Here is a 13453-nt window from a genome sequence, read left to right as displayed (position 1 = left end):
ACTATGTGGTTATACTGTTGCTGTCTTATAATGCTGCTGTGAATGCGAGTGTTGAGAGTGGGGATGATGCTCAGGAGCGGATGTAAGGGGGGGCATTGGGGTGCAACCCCCCCCCCCCCCCGTTCAGCCGCTGACTAATGTTATGACACTCGTAAAATGGGGTCAAGACTACTAAATGGAATGTTAAAGTTCCTACATTTATTCCCTAATAGACTTAGGATGCAGGAGAGAGCATCTTCGAATTCCAAATTTTCAGGGGGGGGGGTTTCCTTCTGGACCGGACCCTCCCTATAGGAGGGCGTGGCTTCGGCACGCCTTAGATTCAACCCCCCCCCCACCCCCCCCCCCTTATTTGAAGATCCGTTCTTAGATACTATATGTTGGTTTATACAAAATGGTGATTGCGTTGATAGTGGTGATGGTGGTGTTGGTGATTATGCGACGATGGTGACGATAGCGATGACAGGGTGGTGATTTCCACCTTTATCTTCAATTATCATCATCATCAAAACTATCACCATCTTCTTTCCACTTCGCTGCTACTGCTGCTGCAGCTGCTTTTAGGGTTTGTTTTCTGTTGCTGCTCTTGCACGTGAACTGCATACATGACAGTTCACCTATACCTGACTCAGGTCAAGGTAAAACTCAAAACCAAACGGTAACCCTTGTAACGAGTTCATCCTCGTAACAACGAAACCGTTCTGAGCTCACTGACAGGCACTGCGTAGTCTCGTGACAGGGGCTTCAGTGGTTTATTGCTTAAGCTTACTCGCTGGGGGCGTTTCCTGAAATCCCAATCTGGAAGGAAGTCAGGTTGAGACGCGGGTTTGCAGTGGACTGGAACGAGTTTAAGGGATATATTGCTCAAGAAAGTAAGAGCTTAAATAGGTCCACCACTTTAAATTGGACACCTTTTTTGCATAAAGGCAAATATCGGACGGCGTAGTAAAGACTTAAATGCCATTTTGCATTTGGGTTGAGTAATGGATCAATTATAAATAAAAGGGGGTTGCTGGCTGCTTTAGGGTATACCAGAGCTAGGGACCCGAAACGGGACACCTATTAGTGCATTCGCGGTCCAATACAAGATGGCGGCCGGATAAAAAGGCTGAGGGTGACCTCTGACCCGTGGCTGTAGCAACCGTCATTAGAAACAGACTCCCAGTCTCCGGGGAGACGCCAATTTCATCCCAGTGACAAAAAAAGATTGGGCTGGGCTGCAAAAGTGGGAGAGAGGGGGGAGCTAACAAAAATTATAAAGTGCTGGGTGTAAAATTCACGGATCGCGTGCTGAACTGTGATGCGGGAAAACTTGGCTCCTTTAAGTTGATGTGTTTTTTTGCTGCCAAGATCGTGCACGTCAGGCGCCAAATAATGTCTGCCCAAAAAAATGTGAGACACGGAGTTTTACCGTGTGTGTCGGTCTCCGGGGAATTTGTGGCGGGCTGCCTCGGCGTGGCTACAAGCCGCCGCGCGGTGAAGTCTTCAAATAATGTGGGTGGCCTTCGGTACTAGCGCAGATCTGATGGGGTGTGAAATTTCATTACACTTTTTTATAACTTTGTGTTTTGGGGTTACTTTGATTAATTAGATCGGTGTTTTTGTGTGTGTGGTTTTCTTTGAGAAATGGGCAGATTGCCAATTGGGCCTATTCTAGAGTTGTGTATTCGGGGGTGTCGAGTGTTAATGATAAAAGTGTTGTTGAAAACATCAAGGCAATGTTACTTCCAACTAAGCAGCTTTTAGTGACATTGAATAACTTTTCAGCTGAAACTCTTCCAAACTAGAATCGACAGCTTTGAAATCAGAGTTGAGTCGGCAAGATGAACAGTGCTGTGGACAAGTATGAAGTGCAGCACAACGCCCCGGTCACTGTCATTAAAGTTAAAAATTGTCTTTCTAATTGCGATTGGTCGCTTGCGATTGGTGAGTTGCCGTGAAAGAAAATTAAGTTGACACAGTTTGTTGTCCGCAAAAAAGCCAGCCAGCAACAAGGCAGTCTCTGGTTTCTCTATAAATAGGTCGAATCCATTATCGCCATCACTCGTCGGGCCAGCTGGAAAAAAATATTGAAACTTATTCTTTGGTAAGACGCCTGGAAATAAACGAGCTATAGGCCCCTCTGGGAAAACGTATGGAGGTATAGTCGGGTACCCTGACTAGCTGGATTTGGTGCATAGAAATTATATGAGCTCTCTTTTTTTGTGCATCACTAAGGACTTGGCACTCTTTAAGTTGCATTTTCATATTTGTTTGAATTCAGTGAGAAAATTAATTGTTATTAATATTTTGATATTCCAACTTCAGACAGTGTCTTGCCAGAATGTCGTGCATGATTCGTTATTGGCTATTTTTGACAGCAGCATTCGACCCATTCATTCCTCCGATCGTTTTAATGATAAAACGATTGCTCCATAAAATGGATTGTCTTGTAAAAACTACAGCTCAGGAATGGACATTTTTTTCTCCATGTCTTGTTAAGTTGACGTTCGTATCCTCGTGTGTAGCTGTGCCTTCCACCGGGCAACGCGTAAATTAAAGCGGACGTTTTTATTAATTCATGTTTCCCGGCCTTGTCAACGCGGATTACGCCCGTGCGCTAACAGATGCGCTTTGGGTCTCGCGATACCGGTTGATGCATGGGATCTGGAGCTAGGGTGTTCTTGTATTTGCATTAGGGATAAGTGGGTGTTTGGTCATTTGTACTAGACGATCCGGCTGCGTTGAGTGATGCCGGGGAGTCGAGTTGGCAGTGGCAATAATGGTGGTACCATTTCGAATGTTTCAAACCGGAACAAAATATAGAAACGGCGAAATTGATGGGAGCGTGTACTTTTGAACGTAGCACCTGTAAATATTAGGAAGTTTCACAACCTTGACGATTTTTTTTCGAAAATTAAACTGTCAGCTGAAGACAAAAGTTAATTTACTGTTATGTATTTGTCAACCTGAATCTGATAGAAAGTGTATCGTTATTTACATACCGTCGTTTAAATCAAACAGTTCTCTATAACACAACTCAAAAGTGCGTTTGCAATCCCAAGCCCGGATGTAAAAAAAATGGAGTGTTGCCGACAACACTCCTAGCCGACTATTCAGCTGTTCATCAAACAATGCCAAACAGATTGAAAAAGAAATGCTTCGTCTTAAAAAAAAAACATATCCACTGGATGTAACGACTTTTCAGTGGTCTTTTTTCGGCTGAATTTGAACCCCTGCCCCAGAGGTGCATATCTATGTTCCCCAATACCTATGTTCACCAATACCTACGATTCCATATATGTTCCCCATAACCCTAACCCTAACCCAACCATATAACCCTAATGATTGGGGAACATGGGTAATAGGGAACATATGTATTGGGGAACATAGGTATTGGGGAACATCGGATGGACCCCTGCCCCAGCCCCCTCACCGAAAAAAAACTTATTTCCCCTGCTGTGACCCCATCTTGATAATACAATGTACGAGGAGACTCGAGTTCGGGGTGTACTGTCTGGTTAGCTATCCCTGAGTAGCAATGTCCGTGGTACGGCCAGGAGTGACCGGTCCGAACACGGGGTCACCCGGGGCCTGAGGCCTCCTCGTCCCGGCCCCCTCGCGCCGCCGACAGAGGAACCATCGCGGCACCCGAGAAGATTGAACCGGCCCGCGTACAGACTGCCCCCCGGGTTTCTTCATAGCTAGTGGGTCCATCATCAACGAAAAAAGCCACAACAAAACAAGACCCAGTTTTTCTTCTCTTCTTTTTAAAACAGTAACAAGAATTGTTTGGAGAGTGGAGTATAACTAAGGTCACATCCAGGCGAGGTATCTCCCCCTTCTGATGGCCCTGGAGGGACGTTGTTTTTACGCCACGTCAAACTTGAGTTGGTGATTCGAGAAATAACACAATAGGCAAACATCATCAAGCCGCAGCAACAGTTTACAAAATAATCAAAGGATCGCAACATTGTGTAAATATTGAACATACAAAAATAACAGAATTATTTCGGAAATGTCAGTGCCACAACTTTAGAAAGAATATTACATTTGAGCTGTAGGCCTACGTCCGCTCTGCAAAATCAACATCATCTTGGAGTAAAGTATAAGGCGGAACATGCTAAAACGCTGTAGATTCAACCATGGAGCTATGTTTAATAGGCCCATAGTTAAATTAAAAGTTAACTATAAAAATTATCGATCATTGAGTATTTCTGTTGTGCCAACTGACCCCCCCCCCCACAAGAAAAACACTGCCCACGTCCCTGAAAATCCTATATTGACCGATAAAAGCACGTACGGCACACGTATACACTTCACGTCGTACAAGAGCAAAGAAGAGCGCTAATCATGCTCATACAAAAACTTCGCAGTTTAAACAAAAGAAGATGCCCGAGGCATTTCACAGATCTTCGAACTTTGATGGACCGTTACAAAGAAAATATTTGGTCTCCGAATAAAAAAACCACCGCCTCCTACGCCAAGAATGCACTGGCACTCTGCCCGGCACGGCGGGCGGGCTGATGGGCCGGCGTCTAGCGGCCTTTGCCACCCGTACGCTCCGGCTATAATGTTCCCCCTCGTGGGACGCTTCATTCCGCCGCAAATCACTCTCATTTCTGTGCTGTGTTTTCCACAAAAAACTCAGTACCCATGAAAAATTAGCCACTAAAACAATAGTTTGCGTGCAGGAGGCTCGAATTACTGTTGCTCTTCAAACGGGGAGAAAGTGGAAAATATGCGGCCGGGGGCTGATAGGTTTTGTACACTTGTAACTGAAAACTTCCGCCCACTGTGTGTACTTCGATCTATTGTCGTTATCTGCCATTCAGCCGGGTTTATTACGTGCTTAAGGTGGAAGTTATTAAATTCTTGTGGACCTATTTGCCCGCTTTATCATTCCTGTGGTTCGCCACTCTTGCTGCGAGGCAAAGCGGAATATTTTAATCAAATAATGTGCAAGTGTATCCAAAGCGTCAAATGATACGGTCGCCTTTGTTTGGTTAATGATTGTTGTTTCAAAATTTCCAACCGTGACCGCTATGTTTATTTTGGAAATGGCCAAGTTTGGAGGGGTTTGGGGGCGGATTAAGGGGAAAGAAATTTCGTCGATTTGGTTAAAGAGGTCGTTGCGAAAGTGAGAATTCTTTTTCATCTGCGTCACAATTCTCATAAATCTCACTCGAAAGTCGAACATCACTTTCGAATTTACGTCAGGGAAAATGTGAAATGTTTCATATTTTACGTCCTAATAATTGCCATTCATCCCATCAAAAGACAAAATTGACCGTCAATTTTAAGCTTTACAAAGAATCGAAAAGAAGCTCCTCATACAGATACCCAGTGTAAGTTAAGACAATTCGGGTTTCTAGGAGTAGTATTGTGTGTTCTTTCAGCAAAACGAAAACAATTCACACAATCCCTGTGTGAATTGTTTTCGTTTTGCTGAAAGAACACTTAAATTTTTTTTGTGGTCCATGGACAGAACTTTAAAACGGTGGTTGTATTTAAAAGTCCGTAACTAAAAAGTACGAGTAATTTGAATGATTCTTGTACTAAAGGAAAGCTTATTAATTTGGCTTTCATATCCTTGATATAGTGCTACATGCAGAACTTCATTGAAAAATTGGTCCTGCCATTTGGGTTTCCTTTTTTATCACGCTGTGGAGTATGTCACTGTATTCATTAGGATACAGGACGAGTGGTTTGAAAAAAATGAAGCATACGAAGCATACGTGCTTATCCTGAGATGAGTTACACGAACTTCATAAACTATATGGTTATATAGCCTGCTGCAGCTCAGAATATGTTTTAATTTGGTTGTGCTAGTTCTAAGAGCCTCCCCCTAGGAGATTCCTCCCCCGAGTGTCTTCCACTGAACCAAAAACGGTACAGCAACTCCGAGAGAATGTCCAAAACTGCAATCTCACAGTGTCTTGTACCCATCAGACCGGCAGCAGCCAGAGCGGATCTGACGCGTCCAACACCCGAGGGGGCGTCCTTCCCTCGCATTACAAAACAAAGAAAATTGTACCAACCCAAGCGCGGTTACGGTTGCAGCCTAACGTTAACGAGTTTGTGCCACATTCGGTTAGGTTAGGGGAGAGGGGAGTACATGTAGACGCAATGCCACACAGAGTATACGTCAAGTCAACTTTGCTTTGACGGTATATATGGCTTTATTATAGAGTTCATTGACTGTACTGTCAGATTTCTCTATTTGGTTGACTTTCGATCCCGGGACTAAAGGCACTGTTCTTTCGGTGCTTCACACCGCTGAATTTGAACCTGTAAGATTTTCACTCCTATTTTTTGGCCGTGATTAATTTGTCTTGATAAATTATGACAGCTGTACACATGGCTCCGATCACTGAAGGGCGCCATCATCGTCCACATTTGACGATAATTCTCTGTGCGGAAATTGTCTCACTTTTGGACTGACGGTAAAGGATTTGATGTTTTTAAACGAATTACCGAAAATTGGAATTCTAATGAGCCGAGATCCCCCAAGTCAAGAGCATTATCCTCTGAGCCGAAGCCGGAGGCAAAAATGAGGTTCTCCCATAAAAGGCTTCTGATTTCGACGCCAGACTTGTAGCCGAAGCTCGGGATAAAAACAATGTTTAAAAAAACCTGTCTGCTCTTTCTTGTTCCTGTCACATAAATAGATTTGGTTAAACTTCTTTTAGTGACGCATGTATAATGAGACTATCCATAGATCAAGTCGTCCAGCAACAGATCTGATTTAAAACACGGATTTCCCGGCTCCACCAAAAGAAGATAGGCGCAAATAAGGACCAATATGCATCGCCCTTTGCCGTACATAGGACTTCCTCCTACTTTATCGAAGATGAAATAATGGGAATAGCATCAAATGCCCCCTCTGCATCGAGAGAGCAACTGAATGCAGTTGAGCCCTTATAAATACAGTAATTCATGACGTCGTTGACAGTGGCAGCAGCCATGGCTGCACCCCTACCATTGATAAAACCACATAGCAATGGCTGAAATTGCACACGATTCCAGAAAACCCAACTCGAAAACCGTAGAGAAAGTGTTAGAAACAATGATAGGCCGATAGTTCTTCGGTTGAGGACTGACATTTGGTTTCATGAGAATGGGTACACGAGTACCCTCATGACAACTGGTGGGAACATTGCCAAATCTGGTACAGAAATTAAAAATGTTGGCCAAAAGAGCAGCTAGGTATTTTGTTGTACGTACACACTACTTACATAGTTCATGCTTTGAAGTTTGAGCAATAAGTTCTCTTGTTTAAAATTCAAACAAATCCTTTAGCATGTCGGGAACTGTAATCGATTTCTTTTTGTCTCCCTAAAACTATATTTAACTGATGTTTATGTTCTGTGAGTTGCCCATACGTGGATGAGCGATGTAGACATAAAGACAACCGATTGCGCATGTAAAGTCAACCGAACAAAAGAGGGCGCTCGACTACGTTTGAGGAACAAAGGCCGCCTCATCGAAAAGTTTAGAAAGGCTCCGCCGCAAATCGTTTCATGGAATCCATGAAATCCCAATGGAATGCCAGTATGGCCCAATAATTACAGATACAGTTATTGTTGCACTAAATATATTTCGCAACAACCCTCCAGAAAATTGTCTAAGTTGGCCTTTAAAAAACACACTTATGTCAATTATTACTGATCATGCATCATTAGACGAAGAGCACTTTCAGCAATAATTCTTACACTAGTTGGGATCGTGGGTGGGCATTATTGTGCCAACATTAGCAGGGTGCACCTACCAAATCTACGGAAGCCCCACTGTGCCTCATTAACCACGACTCTGGTTTTTCTTCAGACCATGTAGAGTAAACAACTCATCTCTCTTTGTGTACCCTAATCGGGGTAGATAATGACCCTAATCAGATTCGCCTTGTCAAAGCCTTGTTTGTCAGATTTGGGTGTTGAGCTTCAAAACTCCCGTGCCATACGAAGTTTCAGCTTAAAGTGGCCTGACCCCAAACGGGAGAGAGTCCTTTAAGCGACTTAACATGGGATTAAACAAAACTACAGGGATATTGGTACGAGTATAATGGCGTAATGACCAAGATCATTCACCGAGATGAGCAGCCGCACTGCTGCGTTGTGTCACCGTTAGTCCAGAACATACTTCTGGTGGAAAACAACATTAGCTTATAACATCTATTGAAAGCCCCCTTTGGTGTAATTGAGATGAATTACTCTTCTGATCAAAGGGCTTACTCACAATTTAGCTTGAAGAAGTAAATTCGTTTTTCCATTAAAAACAATTTTAAGATGTGTCCACAGTCGAAGAGCAAAATAGATGTGTGAGGAATGTTTGTGTGATGCTCCGAAGCACTGTTGAGTTTACATTTAAGATTAAATTAAAACAAAATTAAAAGTATTAAACAAAGTCAACTTTTTTGTTCGAGTTTAATGGCATACGTTCTCATTGGAAATGTATTTAGGCCTATTTTAGATTTTTTTTTAACAGTCCATGCTAGTTTCGAGTTTCACCCCGAAATATAGTTTTAGTTAGTGGGTTTTTTTTTCAAAGCTTTTTTAATTTGGCCTACGTTTAGTAATGGAATTTCAAATTATTTTGCAGCCAGGCAATAATTTAGTTCTTACAGTGTAAAATGGATTTCTAATTCATAAACGGGGGGGGGGGGTCGAATTTTTTGAAGAGCACATAAAGATGACAGCACATCTTTTAATATCAAATGCTTGCTTCAAATGGCGTATTATAGTTGCTATATACGTTTTAAAATAATACAAACGCTTGCGTGACAAACCTGCGTCATTGACTTCAAAACACGAACTTTCAAAACACGAACTTCTAGATAATTGAGATCAGCTGAGGCAGAAGAGCTTTATTTTAGTATTTTTCATATCTATTTTAATACGACCTTGATAGACAATGGTATTTTGTCAATAACATGTATTGGGCAATAACTTACATTCTATAGCATTGTTTCATATCTCGCTGTCGGCGACAAGTGCTCTTGAAATGTGTACAAGGTCCACACCAAACAAAATCACTCAGACAGCACGTGTCAATTGTTAAAACACGTACAGATTGCAGTAAACATCAGTCTTCACCTGCCTTACATCATTTTTAAAGGCATAGGCCTATAGGATTAACTGCTTCTCGTACGGTATTTTGGTCGTTTCCAATAATAGCGCCACCCAAAATCCAACAAAGAATGTTCAAAATCTAACCTGTGGAAGTTTCAGCTCAGTGGGTATTACATTTTTCGTAAAAAAATCAGTGAAAAACCGCCCCCAGTCTTTTGATCACGAGACAGGATTTCGTCGATAGCACTCTTAACTTCCAAAAGTCAAAATTGACTGATCTTCAGTCCATTGACTGATCTTTGGAAATCAACTACATTTCTCGAAGTCTTCTAAATGACAGAAAGCCAGACGACGGAATAATTTCACAGGGTGTTTAGTATCAGTACAATCTTTAATCAAAGTCAGCTTTTTTAAAATCAATTTGGTAGGTTATACTTTTGGGATAAATGCAAATGATCCTATACGCCTTTAAGCCAATGTAGTCGTATGTAATTGACTACGTACATTAAAATTCGCTTAGCGGAAAAAAAGTAATGGCACAAACTTCTTACCAGCCAATTTGCATCGAATGATATTCCTCGTCACTGCATCCCAACGGATTATCGCTGAGCAGAATATTGAGTACTATTTTCTTGCTAAGCAGCCCTACAAAGTTGGCTCGTGAGGCTATTGCGACATGAATTCAATGCCAGACATTCATGTTACGTTTCGTCATTGTTAGGATCTATGCATCATTTCTCAGAAAGGTGGATTTTAAAATGTGCCACGTGGACTGCCATCAAAACGAAACGACGTCACGACTATACTTATAACAATTCAAATGCAGGGGGTTCCGTTCGGTAGTTTGAGATTGAGAATACGTTAACTCATGCAGTAACATCGCGCGTGAGTTCATAATTAAAATTGCGGTGTCTTGAATTCTGCGAGCAATCGTTGGCAATTATACTAATTACAGATTAGATGTATCTAGAAATTAACAATAAAAGACGGTAGGTTTATTGTTGGTAAGCTATACTATACAGATACTAGATACTATAGCTATAAACTATGCAGTCTACAACCTCAACCAAGCCAGAAAATTAATTCTTTTTTCGAGAAAAAAAATAAAGTACAAACAATGCAGTCACATCAGTATGCGATTTCAGTAAATTTGTTGAACCTTGGAACCGTGGTCAGAGGATTTTTAGCGTGTGTTCTTTGCTGGCGCTTTTCTTCAAAATGGTACAAATGGATATACATGAAACTGTCACCATAATGTCCAAAATACCAGCCTATAACATATCTCAGTTGCACTTGTTTTGATAATTGCTACATATTTTTAATATTTTCTTTAATTTGGGTCCAGATTATTCTGACTCCCCATGTATGCAACAAGTTTGATGACAAGAGGCTGCAGCCCGTGCTGCGCTGCTTCAATATTAATCAAATATACCTAGAAATAGTAGCTCAGAAAATCATTGCAGTCATTTTCTCCCGAAGAAAACCTGGAATAGTTTTATAGAGCTATTTTGCACAGAAATTATCATATCATTTGTGGACTGTCAGTGTGTAACGTATTCACCCTGTCGGACGAGTATTTTTGTTTATAGTCATCGCTAATCTTTTGCGATTATTTTCGATTCAATCTTTGGAACCACTTGTGGTCCACCGGTAAATCCGACATGACCAAGTGAGAATGAAATGACACGACAAATGTCGAAATGTACTGCAGCTATTTCGAAAACACCTGTTCTTCACTTTGTTCAAGAGAGTTTTCATATATTATGTGCTGTCTAATTAGGCTATATTCAAGTACAACTTATCAAGATTGGTTCAGTTAGAGGAAACCCAGTATTTTCAACTGTGTGTGTTCGGGGGCTCATTTAATTTCGAACCATCAAATTTTATGGAGTATATATGACCAAACATACAAACGCCATTGAAGTTGGCAACATTATTAGAATTTCAATCCCATGCAACCCCCTTACACTCGCTATCATGGAAGTTATTCCTTCCTTCATGGACTCACCAAAATACTTAAAACCGACAAATAAAGGGTTTACACGTTCCTCAATTTCAAATGAAATATCATGAGCGAATCAGTAAGCCTATAAGTTTAGTCAACATTAAAACACTGAAAAAGTGACCAGATGGACTCGGGATCCGGGAGCCAGTTGGCCTATGACACTATTCAGGGTCGAAATTGACACTCTTCCGAGTCGAAATGACACATGTGTGATTCATTATCCAGGTCTTTCGATTCGGAAACCTTGGCAAAAGTGTCAATTTGACCCCAAAAAAAATTCAGGCAAATATAAACCAGAGTCCGGGTCGAATCTGACCAATGATTTTTAGCTGTGGACAGCAGCTCAACAAATCGTCGTGTCTCTCCGTTAGTTAATTAGTAACAAACGTTCCAGTGCAGCCTTGCATGGCTATAATATCAACTCGTTCCTCAGGCCCTGGCCCTCCCTTGTGTCACTTTAATGGGTCTTTACTGACCGTCAAAGGTCCTCATGGGGTCACCATGGTTTTAAAAAAACTGATTTTTGTACTCAAACACTACTCCTTCCAGAAATTACATGGCACAATCATGCCACTCATGTATGAACACGAATTCGTTGGTCCGCACTTCCAAGATCATTTCGAGCTTGTTTTAGAGTGACAGGGGCAACGCATGCAGATGCAGTGCTTTTCAACGTGGTGAGCGCCCCACTCGTTTTCTCTTGGGTATATTGAGGGTGCATTTCAAGGAACTTAATTCGCTTCCGTGGGTATCTTTTTCTTAATGTCCGAGATAAATGCAACATTTCCAACTTTTTTTGTTCCCTGGCGAGGCAAGTAACCTCCCGGAAGGTCGGCCCGGCATTCCAGCCCTGAATGGGGGTATTCTCGGTGATGTCTCCCCGTATAGTTCACGGGTTCGTGCGCTCAAACATCCCCGGTGAAAAGATGCCACTAATCCTCCTATACACGCCGTGCTATCATCGAGGTCAGGCGGGCTAAGTATCATAATAAGCCTCTTCGATTTGCCCCATTTTCCGCCTATACTGATAACTTGCTGACAGCACGCTATTGTCATAACTAAATCATTATATGATGTAGTTATCTAGTTATAACTAGCCTAGTTACTAACTTCAACGATACACTGATGATAACATCCAATTACACGGCTCCAACTTGATAGATTTCAGGTAAATATTAAAATTGATTATTATCACATCCCAAAATAGTTTTCTTAGTTAAAAGTTGCCGTTTACACTTCCTCACTAGATTTTTAATAAGTATAATGCGAAATTTAGAAGAAAAAAAGGCTTCGAAAAAAAATCACGCTCTTTCAAATCTCGCGATTGAGTATTTTTTCATCCAGATATTCAGAGCTAAATATAGCTAACTATAAAAGGGACCACAAACGGCAAATTTCCCCCCCCCCCAAAAAAAAACGATTATTGCAGGCGAGGCATATACAACCAGTAACAAGTTTAATTGACAGCAGGCGTGAACGAAGCAAAACAATGAAAGCCACTTCTGTTTGTCGTTCGTTTGACCGCAATATTGTATTTTAGTATAATTCACCACGACAATTCACCGTTTCCGTATATCGCGAAGCCGACGGCAATACAACCCTTATTAGATTAAGAGCTGTCAAACGCATTCACATTTAAACAAACGAGAATTAATAGGGCATCCGATCCTAAAACGGACCTGCCTCGTTAAAAATACAGAGTGAGTCACACGGGGGCCTACCTGCTCGTATTCTTCTCTAATTCTGCTCTAGGCTCCCGCAATAGTCTCAAGTTTGGAGGCAGTCGATGGAAGGACAGAAGTCCGGTAGAATATCTGGTTCAGGAGTATTTCAGTTCCTTGTGTTCAGTGGGCAGTTCTTGATGTTCGTCTTGGTTGCAGCTCCAGGAGGAAGTCAAGATGGTTTTGATGGTGGATGAAGACTTACGTGAGAAGTTCTTAAGGTCTTGGTTTCAACGGGAGGTTCCATCGGAAGCGGGAGGGTTGAACATCCGACTTGAATGCGGCACCACGAGGCAGGCGAGTCATCCGCATCCTCTATGGGCGGGTGGGCCCACGCTTTACACCCTGTCAGCGTCATTTCTGAGCTGCTTTTTTCCTCTCCTTGCCGACCTGCAGCCCCTCCGGTGTTATTCAGACATCCCGAACAATAGTTGCCCTAATCCCCGGCATTATCACGCGGACAAGATTGACTAATAGTTTCATTCACTTTGCTTTGGGATTGTTGTGATGGGTGACTTGTGCTGGCTTGTTAACTTCTAACCTTTAGTCTCTGATAGCCCGGTGTCGATGACTGTTGGGTGCTGCGGGCTCGAAAGTCGAGCTCGCAGTCGTCTCCCTCTAAGCTGAATCAAGACTTTTGTACCCTTCCAGTTCGCGACAATAGTTGAAGTGCTTCCGTA

The sequence above is a fragment of the Patiria miniata genome, unplaced genomic scaffold (assembly GCF_015706575.1).
Source record: "Patiria miniata isolate m_02_andy unplaced genomic scaffold, ASM1570657v1 HiC_scaffold_16, whole genome shotgun sequence".
NCBI classification, from domain to species: Eukaryota; Metazoa; Echinodermata; class Asteroidea; order Valvatida; family Asterinidae; genus Patiria; species Patiria miniata.
This window is presented reverse-complemented; position numbering follows the sequence as displayed.